This window comes from Alexandromys fortis, unplaced genomic scaffold, assembly GCF_014885135.2.
Source record: "Alexandromys fortis isolate MF-2015 unplaced genomic scaffold, M_Fortis_MF-2015_v1.1 scaffold_13, whole genome shotgun sequence".
Classification (NCBI taxonomy): Eukaryota; Metazoa; Chordata; class Mammalia; order Rodentia; family Cricetidae; genus Alexandromys; species Alexandromys fortis.
This window is the reverse complement of record NW_026067908.1, coordinates 3915975-3929606: the sequence shown is the minus strand read 5'-3', so window position 1 is coordinate 3929606 and position 13632 is coordinate 3915975. Positions and strand designations below refer to the sequence as shown.

General features: G+C 39.4%; 1 protein-coding gene across 4 annotated transcripts in view; it reads right to left on the bottom strand.

The window, feature by feature from the left end:
* The window catches only part of Zfyve9 (zinc finger FYVE-type containing 9), a 119698-nt gene that overhangs the window by 81633 nt on the left and 24433 nt on the right, over window positions 1–13632 (bottom strand). For 3 of the 4 annotated variants that reach the window (XM_050136108.1, XM_050136106.1, XM_050136105.1), the window contains exon 2: window positions 686–788. The exons of the other annotated variant lie outside the window; for it this stretch is intronic. The gene's annotated coding sequence lies outside the window, so the exon portion shown is untranslated. The remainder of the gene's footprint in view (window positions 1–685; window positions 789–13632) is intronic. 4 annotated transcript variants of the gene reach the window in all.

Below are 13632 nucleotides of genomic sequence, written 5' to 3'. Positions count from 1 at the left end.
CAATTATATCTATATTTTTGATTCTGTACCCCCAAAATTTTCTAATTGAATTTTGCTCTTGCATAATGACTAAGACACAGAGACAGATATGCCACTATTCTTTCCTAATGCCATTGTTCAATCCATGTTCTTTTTTATGCTAAAACTAGCTTTCTATGATCAGGTTAACAGGAAGTTGTTTCTAAAAGGAAGGAGCCAGCACTAGTAGAGAAATTAGTGTTCTAACATACTTTATTAGTTATTAACCACCGCCCCCTCCAAAAAAAAAAAAAACCAGAGTTAGAGATGGTTCAGCAGCTAAGAGTGCATACTGCCTTTACAGAGGACTCCCGGTTCCTAGCACACATGTCAGGTGGCTCCCGATTGCCTGCTCCAGGGAATACAACACCTTCTTCTGGATGAAGCCTCTAATTCCAGTGCTAAGGAAAAAGAAGTAGGAGGCTCACAAGTTTGACACAAGCTTGAATTACATAGTGAATTCCAGACTAGCACGGGCTACACAGATTGTTTCAAACTAATGAATGTCTTACTCTGAATTAAAGTAAAATCGTTTGAAAAGCTGTACTGTTGATTGAATATGAGACACTAGTAATGAAGCACTCAGCATGTGTCCATCAACCTTGCAGTCAGAGATGTTGTCCTTCTCTAGTTTAGTATCATAGAGAGAAGACAATGGTTTCCATACCTTTCTCCTTACGAACATGATAAAGAGCAGCCTTCTCTGTGCTTGCTCATGATGCCTGCTGTGCCACTAGCCAGTCTTCTGAACCAGAATGTCCTCTTTGATCCTACAAAAAACCAGAGTGCTTATTACACTTGCTAAAACAATAAGCTCTAATTTTCATTATATAAATCTACTATAGCCAGACAAATAAAAGTAGCAGGTCTCAACAACAAATTAAAATTACATCTTCAGATTCAAAGACCTGCTTAGCATGGAAGGCAACCAAACATTTTATTGAAGAAGTCAAAAATTTAAGTGTCAGAGAAAAGTAAAGAACTTCTTTGCATACTCATTTTGGGAGATTACACATAACAAAACAACAGCAGGCAGCTCCTTTCCAATGACTTTAATGGTGGAGTCATAAAGATACTTTATTCAACAACAGGCCCTTCAGAACTCCAAAGTTAAGAAAACTGCTACCTCACAAGAATGTCCTCAAATATGATTTTCCCCATTGTGTACACGCAGAATTTTTTTCCCCAAGACTAGTTCTCTGATGTGGGAGCCCCTCTGTGTGTTGTTTGTATTGGTTAATGAATAAAGAAACTGCTTTGGCCTGATAGGGAAGAACTTAGGTAGGCGGAGAAGACAGAACTAAATTCTAGGAGGAAGAAAGCAGTCAGAGGGATGCCATGGATCCGCCAGAGACAGATGCTGGGAATTTTACCCAGTAAGCCACTGCCACATGGTGATACATAGATTAATGAAAATGGGTTAAATTAATATAAGAGTTAGCCAATAAGAAACTAGAGCTAATGGGCCAAGCAGTGATTAAATTAATACAGTTTCTGTGTGGTTATTTCGGGACTAAGCTAGCTGGGCGGCTGGGATGAACAAGTGGCCTCCCTCCAACAGGTCTCACTATGTAGCTCCAGCCAGTCTGAAATTCAGACCTTGAACTGACCTTGAACTCAGAGATCCACCTGCCTCTTTCTCCAGAGTGCTAGGATTAAAGGTATACACCACCAGCTTGACTGCACAGAAACTAATTAAACTGATTTAAAGGTTTCCTGCTGCAGAGAGCACCAGGTCCCATAACAGAAGGTTGTGAGCCACCATGTGAGTGCTAGATCAATTCAGAACCCCCAGCAAGAGAAAGCTCAGCTCTGGGGTTCAATTCCCAGCATCCACATGGTAACTCACACCTGTCTATAACTCCAGTTCCAGAGGATCTGGCACCCTCACACAGACGTACATACAGGCACAAAGACCAATGAACATAAAATAAAACTAAATTTAAAAAAAGAAGTTTTCCACTGAAGTTTTTATTGCCAAACAACTGCTTTCCCTCCAGATGAAGTGTCTCCATATCCCAGATGTCCCTTCTGCCTAAAAACAGTGCATCCATTAGTACAATAAATTAAACTTCACTGTTATGGTAGTATGTTAAAGAAAAACTTCCTCAAATGTGACTTCCTTTCTCTTAAAGAATATAACAATACCCAAGGAGTTAGAGTAGTCCAACTTACATGCCTCTATAACTTCTTAGGGATGTTAATTTTAAATTTTCTTAAAGATTTATTCTACTTTAAGTATGCATGTATGGGGCTGGAGAAATGGCTCAGAGGTTAAGAGCACTGACTGCTCTTCCAGAGGTCCTGAGTTCAATTCCCTGCAACCACATGGTGGCTCACAACCATCTGTAATAAAATCTGGTGCCCTCTTCTGGCCTGCAGGCATACATGCAGGCAGAACACTGTCTACATAATAAATAAATAAATCTTTAAAAAAAAAAAGTATGCATGTATATGATACGCATATAGAGAGCTAGAACCACCAAGGCCAGAAGAAGGCAGATTCCCTGGTGCTGGAGTTTCATTTCCGGAGGTTGAACTGGGGTCCTCTGGGAAAGGCAGCAAGCACTCTTAACTGCTGAACTCTCTCTCCAAACCTGTGAGCTTTTTAGGGGCCTAATTTCATCTTGTACACGATTGACAGCTGGAACAAATAAAAACAAACTAAGAAAGTATAATCGCAGTATTTTCAGAACAGGTAAGATATTTAGAGATCATTTACCAAACACCAATTTAAATATAAAGTGAGGTGTCAGAAGAAATCTCCTGACATTATAGATGTCACATTATCTAATGCAAAAATTATGTACTTAGAAAGAAAAAGTCTAAAAACTCCATTTCTAGGCACCAAAGAGAAGATAGAATGAAGATCTCTGGTCAAGGGTTTTGCTGTCTGCAAAAACACCCCTCCCTCCCGCCATGTGAGTACGTTTTCAAACAGTGCTGCTATATTGTCTAAGGCGGCCTAGAACTTGTTAAGCAGCCCACCACTGGCCATGAAGCTTGTCTTTCAAGCACTCAGATTACAGGTGTGTGCACCATACACCAGCCCATATGATTTCTTAATGTGACTGTGGCAGTCTTCCAAGAGAGCTGCAATCTGTCTCCTTCCTCTACACCTGGACAGGCCTTTGTGATGACCTCAACTGACAGACCTTAATGCAGGGAAACCATGTAACTTTCAAGGCCAAGCCCTCAAAGGTAAAACAGCTTATACACTATGTATGGAAACCTCAGTCTGTGGTGTATTCTTAACAATGAAGAGTTTTACCTGGTGAAAGGAACTTTACATGAAAGTGCCTCACAGAGACTTTATACAAGATGCTCAATAGATGCGAGCTATTATTTAGTAAATTGTTATTTAGCAAAAAGGACCTGAAGAAGATGGCTCTGCTGGTAATTTATATGAACTATGTAGGACAGAAAGACAGTATGATTTTGGACCATTAAACCAACCAGTGGATTTCATCTTGTACAAATTTCATTTTGTACAAGATTGACAGCTGGAACAAATAAAAACAAACTAAGAAAGTATAATCGCGGTATTTTCAGAACAGGTAAGATATTTAGAGATCAGAATTCTTAGTCTTAAATTCAAGCCAGACCAACAAAACAGAAAAAACAAAAAGGTAACCTTATTGTTCAATTTTCTGAAAAGGCTAAATTTAGTCCTAAAAGACACCTTTTTTGATATCACCAGTTTTAATCACAGTACCAGGGAAAAATGAGCTAATCTCTGAGAAGAGATTTATTCCTATAGATCAAGGTTAGAATACATGAAGGGACTAGGATCTGGAAAGCTGACATTGTTGCTGCCCAGAGTCTCACAGGGCTTCAATTTCCAAGTTATCAATCTGGCAGCATTCACAACCATCAGATTCTCAGTCAAGAGCCATGGAGAACAAGGTGGTTGCCTCCAACTAGCACATACTGAGCAAAGACAGAAGAGTCTAACAAATATTGGAAAATGTGGTTTATAACAGGTGTATCAAATACATACAGACAACAAAATCCCTAGTTCAGCCACTGATTTGAGAACAGTATTAAAAGAAATAGCATGTTTAATTCTCATGTCTATAGTAAAACAACCCTAGACCATTTAAATAAATTAACATATGTATAACACAGAGTCAGAAACCACTAATACATATAACACCCTGGGGGTGGTAATTTTACATGGAAATTTGCCTGAACCAATGGATGCTGAGGCATCTGATTAAAGATTGTTTCTTGATCTGTCTGTGAGAACACTTTAAAAAATTAGCACTTCCATTGAGCTCAATAAACCATCTTGCCCTTCACACAATACACTAACATCATGAGATTTTAGTAAGCCCTTGGCTCACAAATTATGAAGCTCCATGTCTACAATCTGCTGATAGACTTATTCTCTTTACTGGCTCTGTTTCTCTAGAGAGTCCTAGCGCAAAGTCATGCATAGATTAATTGTTCATGACTGAACAATAATTATCAGCTCACTAGCTCAATTCCACACCTCGAATTTTTACATAGCATCCTTTCAAAATTGACTATCTCTGCCCCATAAACATATTCTCCCCACCCTCCACTGACCCACCCAGGAGATTAAACACAGGGTCTTGCACATGCTAGACAACTACTCCAGTCTATACATTTTTATTCTAAGATAAACACCATGATCAAGTAAAGTCCATCCATCTAACCTATTAGCAATGTGTGAGCTCCTGATCTAACATGAATTAATTATAAAGATTCTCCACTGACTCTCTATCCTAACCTGGAAGACACAGCTAGAATTGGCACCTCCAAAATCTACAAGACAGCAGCATCCTTGTAGAAATTCCATGCCCCCTATCCCATTAGTTCCAGTGGGTTACCTTAAATCCCAAAAAGTGTTAACAAATATATTTTAATAGTATAATTAAAATGAGACATCAAAACCATAGCTTCAACTTTAACAGCACACTTAAAAATTTTAAATCTGTCACTTACTCTGATGCTCTATGACCTTAAGAAGACAACAGGAGAAACTCAGGGAGAGACGTGTGTCTTACTAGTCGACAGTGATGAATTTACAATCTATAAATTGTGTACATAGAGAATCAAAGAATAAAGAGCATATGGGAGGAACTATGTCCTGACATAGTGGTACACAATCTGTAATTCCAGCACTCAGAAACAGAGACAAGTAAGGACTACTGCAAGTTCCAGACTGGCCTGGTTTATACAGCAGAATCCAGGCTAGTCAGGGCTACCCATACCTAGAAAGACTGTAGAGAGCCAGTTCCCAGCACATAGGAAGCTAAACATCATATGAGAAGCTGGACCTACAGCAGATTAAAATGCTAATCAGGATGAAAATTCAACAACTCTTTTTAGAGTCATAAAAAGAAGTGAGATCACAAGCAGAATGACTGCTCCCAAACTTGGAGAAAGTCAGGTGAATATAGACAATCACAAATTACATGAACAGAAACTCATAAGCAGAAAACACTGCAAGGGGTAAGTGCTGGAGCAGGGAAATTTGGGCTGTAATGATGAATTGCTAGAGGATTAGTGTGAATACCTCTGAAGAGTCAAAAACTCCACATCAAAGGACAGCTCCATACTCTTAGAGGAGTTTTACCTCCAAGAGCTCAAACTGTAAGAGTTACAGTCAGTATCATAGAAAATTCCCATAGAGCTTCTGTCAGGGAAAGGGATAAAAGAACAATTTTGAAATAAGCCAGTTCTTAACAAGGTCTGTCCCTGGGAGAAATTCGTTTACTAAAACACAGCCTGCTAGAGTTATATCAGAGCCTAACTGCCTGAGGCAAAGCAAATACCCAACTCTAAACCCCTTTACCCATTTTGTCCCCTGGAAACAGAGGAAAAAATACTAACTAGCACTTGTAAAGTTAAGCGGTCAGAGGAAAAGGCATGTTCAGATTGTGACTTCATCACAGCACAACAGAATGTTTCCCTTCCCTACCAACTTTATCATATTACTAAAGGTCTATTTTTATTCTTTCTTTTAACTAGTACATCATATCCTGCTACCAAGAAAAGACTACAAGGCATACTAAAAGGTAAAAACCAAACCAAACACAATTTAAAGAGATAGAGCAATCACAAAAAAAACCAGACTAAATGTGGCAGAAATACTGGAATTTTCAGACCAGTAATATAAAACTTCTATGATTAATATAAGACCTATAATAGGCAAAACAAAGTATAAGAACAGATAGGCAAGGCAAGAAAAAAGAAAGTAATTCAGAGAATGTACTAGAAAGATGTCTCAGTCAGTAAAATGCTTGCCATACAAGTATGAGGACTTGAGTTCAATTCCCAGAAGACATGTGAAGAAGCCAGGTGTGGTGACACACACTTGTAACTCCAGTGCTGGAGGCAGAAACAGGCAGATAAAGCTTGCCAGCGAGTCAGTCTAGCCTACAAGGTGAATTCCAGACCAGTGAGGCATACTACCTCAAAAAATAAGGCGGGGCTAGAAGGACACTGGCTGCCTTTCCTGAGGTATTGAATTTAATTCCAGCACTTACATGACAGCTCACAACTGTCTATTATGGAATCCAATGCCCTTTTACTGGTGTGCAGTACACTCAGACAAAGCATCTATATACATATAATATATAAATAAATATTAAAACAAAACAAACAAAAACCAAACTGGGGTTGTGCTGTACATCTTTAATCACAGCACTCAAGAGGCAGAGGCAGGTGAATCTCTGTAAGTTCAAGTTAAGTGTCTACATAATGGGTTTCGGGACTACAGAGTGAGATGCTGTCTCAAAATAAACAAACAAACAAACAAGGTGACTGGCACCCGAGGAATGACACTCAAGGTTGACCTCTAAGCTTCCATACGCGTACATACTTGTGTATACCCACGTGTGCATACACACACAGCCCAAAAAGAACCCCTAAAACTGAAGAAAGACCCAAAAGGCTACACTCAGTGGAGACCCGTATCAGTGTATCACCAAACCCTCCTCAGAGAAGCCTCTTGCAGTAGATGGTGATTAACACGGAGACTCACTACTGGACAATGTGCAGAGAGACAGAGACTTTGGAGCCTGGAAGGGGACACCTTTATCATCCCTGCCCCAAGGCTCAGGGATCTACACAGAAGAGGCCGTGGGAACGAAAGTGAGCCAGAGGTGGTGACTCCAGGCCAACAGTGTTCTCCAGACACACAGGGCCGCTACACAGGAACTCACAGAGACTGAGAGCGTGTACAAGACCTGCACAGGTTCAACCCAGTCAGAATCCCAGCATGGGAAGAGGAAGTGGGTACCACTCCTAACCAGAAAGCTACTTGCAGTTGACACCTGCTAAAAGAGTGAAAATCGGTGTTCTTCAATGAAGTGACACTGGGTATTGCAATCACACTCTAGGGCAGGACTCATGCTCAGAAGTGTACAAAGTAGACTCCATGTGATTTTGTGTGTGTGTTGGGGGGGGTTGTTTTGGTTTTTTGTTTGTTTGTTTGTTTAAGAGAAAGAAGTTGAGAGGTGGGGGAATCAAGGAGGAGCTGGTAAAGGGAAAAGACATGATCAAAATAGACTATACAAAAAATGTAAAAAGTAAAATAAGATCAAAAACAAAAGAAATGCTAGAAATCACAAATAACTGTATCAGAAATAAAATCTGTCTCTGACAGACTTATTAAGAGAAGATATGGCTGAGCAAAGACTCTTCTAAGCGTGAGAATTTCTTAGCAGAAACCTGAGAAAAACAAAGAAAAAAATTAAAACACAAGAAGGAATTACTTAAAAGGAAAAAGATTTGCTCTAAAATGACAGAATTTCTTCTAATTAATATCAGATATTAAGTCCACAAGTCCAGGACATTCAGAGAACACCAAGTCACATAAAAGAGGAGCAATAGCAGCAGCAGTGTGTGTGTGTGTGTGTGTGTGTGTGTGTGTGTGTGTATACATGTCATATTCAAACTACAGAAATTCAAAGATAAAGAAAAAAAGCAAGCCAAGCATGGTATTGCTGAGGGGCAGAGGTGTAAGGATCCGGAGTTCAAGGCCAATCTGAAGAACATAGTCAGTTTGAGATCAGTCTGGGCTACAAGATATTCTGTCTGAAAATAAACAAAGTATAAATAAATAAATAAATAAATAAATAAATAAATAAATAAATAGAAAATAAACAAAGCAAAGAGAGGGTGAGATAGCTCCAGGTAAAAGAACTGAGTTTAATCCTTGGAGCCCATAAGTGAAGTAAAAAACCAACTTCTGAGAATTGTCCAGTCCTCCACATGTGCATCATGTGTGCGTGCCCTGGACTCACATACACTGCATGCACACATACAAAGAGTAATGAATAAAGTTTAAAAACAAAAAAGAAAAAATGTAAAAGAAGCCACAGACAAGGAGAGGAAACATCTTACAGAAAAGCAAAGCAAGTATTATATCCAACTTCTCCTGAAAAATCATACAGATGGGAAAGAGAGATAGAATATTTAGAGTGCTGATTGTAAGATCTAACCAACAGAGAAATCTGTACTCTCTCTACAAGTTTATTCATTGTAAGTGATAGAAATAACATTAATAATCAAATCTGGTTGTATAAATGCACCAATCAAAAGATTTGTCATAGATGGTCAGAGATGACTCAGTGGGTAGACACTTGCACACAGATCTGACAACCAGAATTCAACCCCTGGGACTGTGAGACAACTGAATCCTAACAGCTGTCCTCTGACTTCTGAAGTACATAGTAAGTCTGAGATCATATGTGTCATAGTATGCACACACACACACACACACACACACACACACACTTGTATACAAAACACGATTACATTTTTAAAGGGTCTCCAGGACAGGCAAGGGTGGCACACACTTTCAGAGGATCTCTGTGAGTTCAAGGCCAGCCTGGTGTACAGAGTCCCAGGACAACCAGGGCTACAGAGAAACCCTGTCTCAAAAAACCAAAATAAATAAATAAAATAAAAAAAAAAGGTCTCCAGCCAGGCTAATTAAGAAGGAAGAGAAGATATAAATTTCTAATACCAGAAATGAAAGAAGGGATACCACTACAGATCCTCTAGAAATTAAAAACATAAAAAGGAATACTACTGAAAAATGTTCTTTAAATAAAAAACAAAAAAACTCACAAAAATTAATACTATTGACAACCCCTATGTCCACAAACTTGATAACATAAATGAAAAGGGTCACAAGTTAATTAATATTCTGCTACTATAGCAAAGTATCTGAATATAATCAATTTATAAAGAAGAAAGATTTATTGAGATATTTCAGCCCATAGTTGCTTGGCCCCATCACTTTAACACAGGAGACCACTTCATAAATATAACACCAGTACACAGACACAGACACTGAGAGCAACAATCAATAAATGGGACTTCCTGAAACTGAAAAGCCTCCGTAAGTCAAAGGACACGATAAATAAGACAAAACAATCTACAGAATGGGAAAAGCTCTTCACCAACACGTCTGACAGAGGGCTGATCTCCAAAATATATAAAGAACTCAAGAAACTAACATCAAAATACAAAACAATCCAATTTTAAAAATGGGGTATAGAGCTAAACAGAGAATTCTTAATAGAAGAATCTCAAATGGCCAAAAGACATTTAAGGAATTGTTCAACATCCTTAATCATCAAGGAAATGCAAAAAAGGTGGACTCTGAGATACCATCTTATACCTGTCAAAATGGCTAAGGTCAAAAATACTGAGGACAGCTTATGTTGGAGTCAGGAAAACATTCCTCCATGGCTGGTGGGAGTGCAAACTTGTACAGCCACTTGGAAATCAGCATGGCGATTTCTCAGAAAATTGGGAATTAATCTAACTCAAGACCCAGTGATACTACTCCTGGGCACATACCCAAAGGATACTCAATTATACCACAAGAACACTTGCTCAACTATGTTCACAGCAGCATTATTTGTAATAGCCAGAACCTGGAAACAACCTAAATGCCTCTCAACTGAAGAATGGATAAAGAAAATGTGGTACATTTACACAATGGAGTACTACTCAACTGTAAGAAACAAGAGATCATGAAATTTGCAGGCAAATGGATAGAACTAGAAAAAAACATCCTGCGTGAGGTAACCCAGACTCACAAAGACAAACCCAGTATGTACTCATTCATAAGTGGATACCAGATGTAAAGCAAAGGATAACCAGACTACAATTCACAGCTCCAGAGAAGCTGGGTCACAAGGAAGACCCTAAAAGGGACACATGGATCACCCTGGGAAAGGGAACTAGATGGGATCTCCTGGGTAAACTAGGGGCGAGGGGGTGGCGGAAAAGGGAAGAGGATAGGAGATGAGGGAATGGGATGGTTGACGGGGGAGAGGGACTGAGTCGGAGAGCAATGAAAGAGAGATCTTGGTAGAAAGAGCCACCATGGGGTTAGAAAAAAACCTGGTGCTAGGGAAATTCCCAAAAATCCATAAGGATGACCCCAGCTAGGACTCCTAGCAACAGTGGAAAAGCCTGAACTAGCCTTGCCCTATAATCACATTGGTAAATACCCCAACTACCATCATAGAGCCTTCATCCAGTAACTGATGGAACCAGATACAGAGATACACAACCAAGCAACAAGCTGAACTCCAGGAATCCAATCGAAGACAGCTAAAAGGAATATAAAGCAAGGGAGGCCAAGATCATGATGGAGAAATCTACAGAGACAGCTGAACCAAGCTCAGGGAAACTCATGAACTCTAGACTGACAGCTGTGGAGCCTCCACGGACTTAACTAGGCCCTCCATATGTGGGAGACAGTGGTGAAGCTTGGACCATCTGAGGGGCCCCTTGCAGTGGGACCAGGATCCATCCCTGGTTCATGAGCTAGCTTGTTGGAGCCCATTCCCTAAGGTGGGATGCCATGCTCAGCCTTAATGCAGGGGGGGAGGGGCTTGGTCCTGCCCCAACTTAATGTGCCAGACTTTCTTGACTTCCCATGGAAGCTCGTACCAGTTGGGAGGAGTGGATGGATGGGAGGTGAGTTGAGAGGGAGATGTGGGGGATGGAGATGGGGGCGACTGTGGTTGGAATGTAAAATGAAGTTTAAAAAAATAAAAAGATTTTTTTAAAAAAAAGAGTATTTTCTAATTCATTCTATGAGGTCAACTAATATCACCCTAACCCCAAAACCAAAGACATTATAAGACAAGAAAACTATCTCAGTGTCTCTCATCAACACAAATGGAAAGAAACTAGACAAAAATATTAGCAAAACAAATCTAATATAATAATTATACACAACAACCAAGAGAAATTTATCACTTATTATGTAAACCTGATTCAGTGAATTTAAAAACTGATCTATGTAATACATCACACCAGCATGCTAAAGAAGAAAACTCACAATGGATGCAGGAAAATCTTTTTTCAAAATCCAACAGCCATTCATGATATGTTATGTTAGAAGAAACACAGAAATCTCCCTGCCAGGCTACAGACTCCTTGTAAGAATGGCAGTGTCACCCACACCTTGGCATCACTTCTGCAGTGCCCCACAGCGCTATTATACAGAGGAAGCTCTTGAATGTTTTTACTGACTCAATTACCATCTCTGAATATGCATGAAAGCAGCTAAAGGAACCAATGTAAAACATGCAACCCCTTCCTCATAAAAAGGTTGCATTCTGATTTGCAGCTCAAGGAAGCTCTGTAGAGTCTGGTGGTGTTTAGGTCTCATTAAACATAAATTCATGTTCCTTTCAAGTCTTTGTTCTAAAAACAAGAAGAGAAAAAAAGGCAAAACCCAAACCAAACAAACAAATAAACCTGCCTTGAACAACTACAGGGCCCTTACCCCATCTGGGTACTTCTGAGGCTGTGTCCATTAAATCTACTTATGTTTTATTCTCTGGTCCCTCTCCAGGGTGTTTCTCCTCATTACATTATTTAAGGATGAGTTCATTTCAGCACACTAGACACAGCTTTTGGGTCCCCCCACCTTTTGTTTCTCTTTTAAAATGCTGCTCGGCTAAGTGCTATTAGACTGGCTACTTTCCAGGGTATTGTTCTTAGTGGTCTGGGCTTGTAGCTTCATGTGAAACAATGAGACAATGTGGAGAAATGGAAAAAATACAGGACCCCTGGGGCCAGCTGACCTGAGTTTGCAGACTGTTCAGCTATCAGCTATTTGATTGCAAATTTTCAAAAAAATCTGTTTTCTTTTTCTTTAAATGATGACAATATCAATTATATCCAACTGACCTGGGTCATAACACTGCAATGAGGATTAGGAAATTAGATGACAATGTAGAAATACTTTATAAACTATTCTACAAACATGCATCACCACTATATGAAATATGGTTCAAAGACAGTATCAACTAAAGGATAATTCACCTCATGATGACAAGAATATCTAGAAAATCTGACAGGATCGTGGCTACTTCTCCAAAGCGTGGTATATCCTTTCTTTTAAATTTTTTTATGTGCTAGGTGTTTTGTCTGCATGTATGTCTGTGTGCCACATACAGGCCTGGTGCCCAGAGAACAGAGAAGGTGTTGAGCTGTCATGTCGGTGCTAGGAATTGAAATGGGGTTCAGTTCCTCTGGAAGAGCAACTAGTGCTCTAACCCTGAGCCATCTCTCCAGCCCCCAAACTCTGGCATATTTGGTTGAACTTTGAAAAAACCAAAATAATGATAGGAAATAAAAAAGCATTTGATGATGCATAAAAGACGATAATTAAACAAATGTCTGGGTAGACACATGGTTGGTTGAATCGATAAACTACATGAGGTTTTCTTTCTGTTTGTGCATAACCTTAGTACTGTCTAGGGGAAGGTGTAATGTTCCTCTTGATGAATTTCAATGATGTCTTACTTAATGAGCTTTATTTGATTTTCGGTGTATAAGCATTTCTTCCCTCTCCTCCATTTGAAGCAACATACTGACATGCATCCGAATTGCTTGCCCTTAGTCTCCAAAACAACTGCACTGGATCTTTTTTTTTTTTTTTTTTTTTTTTTTTTTTTTTTTTTTTTTTTTTTTGCTTTGATGTTGAGATAGTCTCACACTGTAGGTTATCCTCAAATGTGAGGTAATCCTCTTGCTTTAGTATTAGGATTATAGGCATGGATAGTTCCTCCCCATGCCCCCCGAGACAGAGTTTCTCTGTAGCTTTGGAGCCTGTCCTGGAACTTGCTCTGTAGACCAGGCCGGCCTCAAACTCACAGAAATCCGCCTGCCTCTGCCTCCCAAGTGCCAGGATTAAAGGCCTGCGCCACCACTGCCTTACTGGTCTGTATAGTTTTTAAGAGCGTTCATACAAACCAATGCTTTCCTCACCAATTACGAGTGGTATTTGAGTCTACAATTGGTCAGAAAATATTTTTGAGTTTTTGAAAATTGTGAATATCACTTGTTGCATGGTTAGGTGCTTTCCATTCGTTTATTACTATTTATTTCAGTCAGTGTTTTTAATAAGAGCTCATTACATCTTTTATCTTTATAAAATGATTTTTGAAAAGTTAGGAGTGGACTACAAAGAAGACGCCATGATATTATGCTATAAATCCCTCCCTCCCTCCCTTTCTTTCTTTCTTCTCCCTTGTTGTAGTTGGTTTTTTTCACTACAGAGTTTCTCAACATGGCCCTGAACTCCATCTGGCCTCAAAC